This window comes from Bubalus bubalis, chromosome 8 (assembly GCF_019923935.1).
Source record: "Bubalus bubalis isolate 160015118507 breed Murrah chromosome 8, NDDB_SH_1, whole genome shotgun sequence".
Taxonomy (NCBI): domain Eukaryota; kingdom Metazoa; phylum Chordata; class Mammalia; order Artiodactyla; family Bovidae; genus Bubalus; species Bubalus bubalis.
Genome location: NC_059164.1, coordinates 82,159,740 through 82,167,226, shown reverse-complemented (window position 1 = coordinate 82,167,226; position 7,487 = coordinate 82,159,740).

Below are 7,487 nucleotides of genomic sequence, written 5' to 3'. Positions count from 1 at the left end.
AGAACACTAAAATATATCTAAATGCCTATGTTCATTGTTTATAACAGCCAAGACTTAGAAACAAGTTGAGTACCCATAGATGGATGAATAAAGTTGCTGTGGTATATATATATATATATATATATATATATATATATATAATTACCAATATGTGGCCCCTTATTTCCTGACTGCTTTACAGCTCTATCTCTTGACTTGTTCTTTTTCTCTCTCGACTGTTGTGTTTCTCTTCTCCCCCACTGTACTGCTCTTCATATCCCTCTGTCCACCTCTTTGTCCACAGATCTTTCCCTTTCTTATTGCAACCCCACCATGGCTCCTTCTCTGTCTTTTTGGTTTTTTCCAGATCTGACTTCTTTGCTTTCCCTCTTTCTTTTTATCTCTCCTCTGTTTTACAATTTCCTTCCTCATGTCTATTTCTGTCACTTTCTCTCCCTCTACTTGTCTGTCTCTAACACCTATCTTTCCTTTTCTATCTCTCCATTTATGATTCTTAGGGATTTTACTTCTCTGTCTCTGCCTCTCTTTTCCATTTCCTCCCATGGTCACCATAACAATTTTAATTTCTCTGTTGATCCAACATCTGCAATATCCCAGGATTGACATCTGTTAATTTACCTTTCCATATTAAGATGCTGAGATTTTCTGAGTCTCCTGTAAGTTGAGTAATTGGGGATTGTATCCTGCACATTTTGGATATTAGGTTATGGGCTCTAGGAAGTATTTTTAAATACAATGGCAAGTGCTGAGTTTTTCTGTTAGCTGAGAATTGACCTAGTTATGGAATGTGAGTTCCTACCCGCTCTTGAAGGGCAGGTCCAAATACTGCAGTTTTTGAAGACTTTGCAGTGCTATTCACACTGCATTGTGTGTACCACTGAGAGTAGTTTCAAAGTAAAATGTATAGAATATGGTTGTGATATTATAACCATACCTTTCATACAGTAGATTTTTATAAACATTTTTCTTAGAGGTATAAATTTGTGAATATTGAAAATACCTCAGAGTCCCAATAACCTAAATAATGATGACTTAATTCATTTTGTTGACTGAACCAGAATGTCTCTGTGTCAGACATTAACTACAAACCCTAACTTCTGCAGGCGGCAAGGGTAGCAGTCCTGGGAGGACGGTACTGTCCTTGTCTCCATTTACACGGAGACGGGTGAGACTGAGGATGAGTGATTGGTCCAGGGTCCCACAGTTGACAGGAGCAGAGCCAGGACTCAGGTTCCCCATCTGGTACCAGGATCTGCTCTGGTCCTGAGCAGCATGGATGTTTCTGGAGTGTACAGGAGCTTCTGAGATGACAGACACGGTTCAGTCACAGCAGATGGGCTCCATGTGCCTCCAGGTCGGAGCACATTGTTCAGTTCCTTCAAATCGTCAAAGGAAACCTTTTATTCTCACAAATTTGAGCAAATAAATATACAGTTAATTATAAAAGCAGTAACTCTGCTTAAATATTTAACCAAAAAAGGAACGAGTAGATCTTAAAACCTCGTCTTGGAAGAAAAAAAGTAATCTGTAACTATATACAGTGAGGAATGTTGACTTAGTACGGTGACCATTTCAGCATATATACAAATATCAAATCACTATGTTGCATGACAGAGACTAATGTAACGTTTTATATCAATTATATCTCCACTGAAAAATAATAAAAAATTTTTTGAAAGAAGGGAAAAGCAGTGGACTGAATGCAGTAGCTGGGCAGCTGGCATAGGAGCAAGTGAACTAGAAGAGGCAGCCAGAGTCAAAGCAAACAGAAGCCCTGCCCTGCATCTGTGGTTCTCAACACATTTCAACCTCTCATTTCCACAACAGTGTTCAGACATAAAGCAAAAATGTGGGCATATAAAAAGTAGATCCTCTTATAAAATGTTTTAAAACAAATTCTTGGGTGGCCTCAACCACGGTCTATGCAGTGTCTATGTCACAGTTAATGTTTGGTATATGAACTTTGCTACAAAAATACAGGGTAAAAAACAGATTTTTGCCTTTTCATGTTACATTTCAAGTATATTTTGTGTTCTGTCCTTTTCTGCATGAAAAAAAAAAACTTTCATTGAAAGTAATCAGAAGAGAAAAAAATCTTGAAGATGGAGTTTCCTTTTTGAAAGTTGAAATGAGGACACCCACTGCTGATGTTAGTGAATGGCTAGTAAAGAGTTAATTAACTGTAATTACCTCACAAACATGGTACCATATCCACATAAGTACCATATCCACATACATTTAATCACCTGCCTGTGGCTAGTAAGATCCTGTCATGGTCCACCCTATATTCAGAGAGACTGAGTCTGATCTGCTAAAGTTGGAGAAAAGACTTGTATTGTGTTCCTAATCAAAAGATCTCTTAATGTTTGAGTAGCATTTCTTTGTAAGTAAAATCTCTTTTCATTTTGGTTTGCAGAATGGAATTTTTTGTTTCACATCTCAGATTTCTTTGGTATTTTTTAACACCTTACATTTCTCTTCTGTTATTTAGCTCATGAATATTCACTATTTGTACAACTGTAAAAAATAATAGAACTAAACATATCAAAATGATTAGTTTTGTTTTTCTTATTTTGCATTGCATATTTGGCCTAAAGTCTTGGAATCACAACAAGAAGACATGATGGATGGTGAATACCTATAAAAAGTACCAGACATTTTGTATTATGTATCATGAAATAATAGCTTTCTTATAAATGTATTCCCTAAAACAGTCTGAGTACTCTTATTTTGAACCCACTCTATGAAATCATTTTCCCTTGTGTTTAGCTAATTTGAATTCAAATGAACTCAGTTATATTGTGAGTTGTTTTTGTAAAACAGAAATATTCAATGCAATGCTTCATGGGAAGGCAGTGTGTCTGTCAATTTCCTTTCATTATTCACCATCATTCAAGTAAAATCCAACTGTATGATGAAAATGGTCTGGCTTGGGTAGAAACTGGTCATTTATGCAGACCTAAGCAACTCCATCCATGCTTGGTCTAAGAATGGGCCACAGGACAGAAGTGAGACGGAGGCTCTCTGGGAGGCTGGAGTCTAAGTAGGAGGAGCTCCTTACATGGAGAAAATGGGGGAGGGCAAGCGCCAGGGTCTGGCCTTGGACTAAAACCTCAGGAATTCAGTGGTGTCATCACAATAACGTCCTGTGTCAGGAGTGGACCCACATCTACAGCACGACCACAGATGGGGCCTGAGCTGGACGTCAGGGGTGACTTTAACCTGAGAAGGGACTCCACCCCTGACACTGGCTGTACCAGTTAGATGTGGCCAGTCCTCCTAGGAGGGCAAGGCCCCCCAGATGTTGGCTCTCAGAGCAGAGACCAAGAAGAATGAAGGATGTGACTTGAATGTGCCCTGAGGTTAGAACGTGAGAGCTGAAGCCATGACCTCAGCAGTGGAGCCCAGCTTTGCTCTGAGACTGGATGGATGAAATCCAGGGCATGGACCCTCATCCTGGGCCTGCTGGGTGGAGAGGGGGTGGGACACCTGCTCTTCAAGCTCATGTGTCTGTGAAGCCCTCTGCTATTCACCCATCACGTTGTTATCTGATGTTAGTGCCCCAGTAAGCCTTGTTCAAGTTAACTTGTAGTCATTGTCCCTTTTGGGGAATTTACATGACTTAGTATATGACACTCAACTGCACATGTGAGAGAGCAAGGCCTTGGAACCTCTGCTTCTATGAGGAAAAAAGCACTTCGCATCTGTCCATGCAGCTTGGTTCAGGTATCAGGTCTTGTGTCACCCTGCTTACACTGAGAAAACGAAACCAAGAAGTAACAGCCTCAGTAAGTCACAGATCCTGGAAGAGCACAGGTGGTTGGTGGAAAGTCAGGGATGATTTTAGGGCTGCAAAGAAGCCCTGTCTGCTCCTTTCTTCAGGGTCCAGAACATAGCAGAGGAGCAGCATCTGAAAATCCTATGTGTAAGTTTCCCAACTTATATAGGAGCTGATAAGAGGAACTTTGTATGTGTATAATGGGGAAGCTGGACCCATAGCCTACTGTGTTTTGATAACAATCACATGCGAGTGTAGAGGGATATTTTCTTCCATTAGCTGTGACCCTTTGAAAGTGAGCAAAGTTGGCTGGGGTTTAACTGTTATCATTTCTTTGTGACACCCCAGCTACCCCTTGCACAGCCTCAACCAGTAGGGGCCAGTTTGAGCATTTTCCAAGAATCAACCACATTAAACAGGGAGTGTAAACAAAAGAAGCCTGAGAAAATGAAACTCCATCAGCATATCAGTCCCCTCCAGCTGCCATTCAGGCTGTCACTCCCACCCCCACTGCCCTCCCCTATCTGCACCTCCCAGGCCAGGGCAGCACAGGGCAAGTTGGGGCAGGAGGTTGCTGAGACCTTGGAAACCACTGGAGACTGCCCAGCAGGGCCCTGGCTGTAAAATCAGCTGCATAAAACTTTCAGTGATTTGCAAGTTTCCCTCTTGCCTGTTACACTTAATATACTGTTTTTTCACAATGAAGAAATAGTTCCAGATCTCTAAGACCAGGGCCACATATTTTGTCTAGAGAGGTCTAATCAAATTCATAACAACCAAGGAATTGATCTAAATTAGATTTCATCCATCTTGTATCTGACTGGTCTTTTGTGTTTTGCAATGGGAACCTCTACGTGGTTTTCCACGGATTTATTTCACACTGAAGCTGATTGAATGCAAAGAAACAATGTGATGGCTCCTTGATGCCTGAAATCCGAGCTGGCAGCAATGGGACTGTCACCTGCTGGCTCAACCTGGCTGCACATTAGAATTACTGAAGGAGCGTTTTTAAAGTCTAATGCCCGGCTTGTGATGAAGTCTGGACCTCAGTGACTTTTCTTTGTTATGCATTTATTTACTTAGCAATCTGTTTCTCTAATCATTTATTTACAGTTATAATAAGAGGGCCACTAATATATTGGAAAAAAAAATGCAGCCTGTTTTAAGTCAGGCCGACCTGGCCCATGTGGAACCCAGCACTGCTCTGTGTTTAAATTTGAGCATATTTTTTAGTCTCTCTGGGACCTCATTTTATTGTGAGTGAACTAGACACACTAGGAATCATGAGATTACTTGGTGAATAATAGAAACTGAGTCTCTGTCCCATCCACATCTGTCCCATCTGTGAGGAATGAGGTTAGAGATGGTTTTCAGGGCTTTTGTGTACGTATGGAATCTACTGATTTTACAGCAGAGCTATGACAGTAGAAGCTAATGTTGTTCAGGACTTTCACGGATTAAGCATCATTAGCTCATCTATTCCTCATACTCCAGGAAGCAGGGCACTGTAACTTCATTACATAGTTGAAGATTCAATGGCATAGAGCGTTCCAATACTGCCTGAGGTCATGCAGATGCTAATACAGACTCAGGGTTCAAATCCTGGTCCTCAGGGGTCAAAATCTACATGCTTCACCCTCCACTTGACACGCCTCTGGTGTTGGTGCAGTTTTCATGGGGTTACTGTGAGAATCAGGAGTTGATGCTTTGTGAGACACTGGTACCATCTGAGCACATGCAGGGCAAGTCATGCTGGGTGTCACACTGTCACCATAGGAACGTCTCAAGCCAATGAGTCCAAATCTGGCCACTTTGAAACAGAAGAACCCTGGCATCTTAGTTTGGCTGTGGCAACCTGCTCCAGTATTCTTGTCTGGAAAATCCCATGGACAGAAGAGCCTGGGGGGCTACAGTCCATAGGGTCATAAAGAGTCAGACATGACTGAGCTCACACACACATACACATACACACACACACACACATACACACACCCAACTGGAGCCAGTGGCCCCAAAGAAAACACCATAATCATGTTAGACGTAGAAATGTATTAATGACCATTATTACAACCAATGCTGAATTTGATAGCTCAATTGTCATTCTGTTTCTAACCTTCATGATATTTCATGAAATTAAAGTACTCAAAGACAAATGTGAGCTTTTGATATGTTTAATTTTTTGTGCCTATTATGAAAATCAAGGTGCAGAATTTAAGTACCAAAGCTGGCAGTTCCAGGGTGTATGGCAGTGAAGGTCCCAGCCATGGTCTGTGTGGAAGAGCTGAAGGAGAAGACAGGGAGCTGGCCACTGCATACGCTCAGGAGATGCAAGGACTCAAGGGCTGGAGGAGCTGATGAGGTTGTGGGGATAGTGGTGGGAGAGGTTCCCCTAGACCAGCCCTGGAGCCTGCCCCTGATTAATGGCAGAATTCCTTGATACAGAGTCAAACTGTCTGCCCAAAGATTTGAAAACCTCTTACAAAATAAAGATATAATAGAAAAATACCACATGAATAGAAATAACCCAAATGCAGAAAGGAAGCCAGGCTAGATCCTCAGCAGATACTTTTTGAGACAATAGATGATGAACGCACATTGAGCCCTTTGGGGCCCCTCTGTCACGAGCTCTTCCCATTGTTGCTGACACCTGTTCTCTTGCACATGCAGAAGGCAATCATGACAAAGTAGACTGCACTCTTGAGGAGGAGGAGGAGGTAAGTGTAATGCAGAGGTGTTCATGAGCTGCAGCTGCAGGGTATCCAGGAGAAGTCCTTTGATTAGTTACCTGTTCTTTTGAAAGTTCAGGAAATAGAAATAGGAGAAGGTCACAATTAGTTATTGCTGATGACCTACTATAAAGTGACACCCTAGCACCACCAATCCCCAAGGTAAACAAGAACCACCACCAGAACTACCCAAAATCCAACTCAAAATTCAACTGAATTAACAACTGCCAAATTCACTTAGAACCTTCTCAAATATTAGCAAATAATCTGTGTTTTTAATGAATGAGTCCAGAGGGGAAAAAAAATTCTGAAAGATTTTAGTATCTTCTTTGCCCTCACCATGTCTTCTAATAATAATAACACCTAATCTTTATTTAACCACGATCCAAATACCAGGCACTTATTCTGAGAACTTTGCAAGCAAAGCTCTAATCTAACTTCATTATACAATAATCTGAGATTGTTATTTTCATTCCCATTTTACAAATCAACTGAGGATGGACTAATTTGTCTGATGTCACACATTTAGAAAATACCACAAACCATATTTCATTCCCAGCAACCTAACTGGGAAGTAAGAACACGTTCTTAACTGCTCTGTAACCCTGCATCTCTGTGTGCAACAAATACTTCAGACATGAAAAGGTTTAGCATAAATATCAAGTTGAATCACTGATTTAGAAGCATCTGAGCCATTACATATTATGCACCAATGAGATTCCTACGAAGGGTAAAACCCATGAAATCTGCTGGCCTTCACAGTGGAATGGAGTGGACGTTATTAAAGAGAACATTGTATAAAATGGAAGAAAGTGGTTAACCCAAACTCTCAGACTCTTTAGGAGCTCATGCCTCATTCACCTCTCTGTCTTGAATGTCTCTCATCGTGGCTATGATGTTATAGAACAATGGTACTTATTCTTCTTTGAAATTTTGCCAGAAATACATGATGTCAAGAAATAATTAACATTAATGATGATGGT